Source organism: Tupaia chinensis, unplaced genomic scaffold (assembly GCF_000334495.1).
Source record: "Tupaia chinensis unplaced genomic scaffold, TupChi_1.0 Scaffold138060_1, whole genome shotgun sequence".
Lineage (NCBI taxonomy): Eukaryota > Metazoa > Chordata > Mammalia > Scandentia > Tupaiidae > Tupaia > Tupaia belangeri.
This window is the reverse complement of record NW_006197961.1, coordinates 415,008-415,572: the sequence shown is the minus strand read 5'-3', so window position 1 is coordinate 415,572 and position 565 is coordinate 415,008. Positions and strand designations below refer to the sequence as shown.

Sequence of the window (565 nt, the reverse complement as noted above, 5' to 3'; positions counted from 1 at the left end):
AAAAAAAAAAGAGGTTTATTTATTTAATTCCATTTGTTATTACTATTTCTTTCATTTGACCAGACAGAGCCAGTGAGAAAGAGCGAAAGGGAAAGTAAGAAAGCAAGCCGCCAGGTCCAGGACTCAAACCGTCGTCGGCCCTGTGGGAATCCAGACCCTCTCTCCACCGGGCCGTCTGCCAGCCCCAACACACTTTACTTTTTTTCTTTTTTTAAGAATTGTTTTATTTCACTTTATTTGTTCATTTTAATTTGACCAGAGAGGGACAGAGAGAAAAAGAGAGAAATCTGCCATGGTCCGGGACTCGAACCATGGTTGGCCCTGTGGGATACCAGGGCCCTTTACTGCCACGCCACCTGCTGGCTCCTAAACACACACTTCCACTCCGTTTTGCCTCAAACATTTTGAGATCCCTTCATCTGTAAGCTGAACGAAATGAAAAATGAAACAACCCACGGATGATCGGATCCCTACCGAGGTGGACGGTGTAGACCGGTGGAGGACCGGCTGGCAGCGGGCAGACAGCCCACAGGGTGGCCGTGGCTCGGATAAGCCACGCGGCACG

General features: G+C 48.8%; 1 protein-coding gene across 1 annotated transcript in view; it reads right to left on the bottom strand.

The window, feature by feature from the left end:
- MAST1 (microtubule associated serine/threonine kinase 1) overlaps window positions 1-565 on the bottom strand; it is a 49,330-nt gene that overhangs the window by 27,163 nt on the left and 21,602 nt on the right. The gene's annotated exons all lie outside the window — the stretch shown is intronic.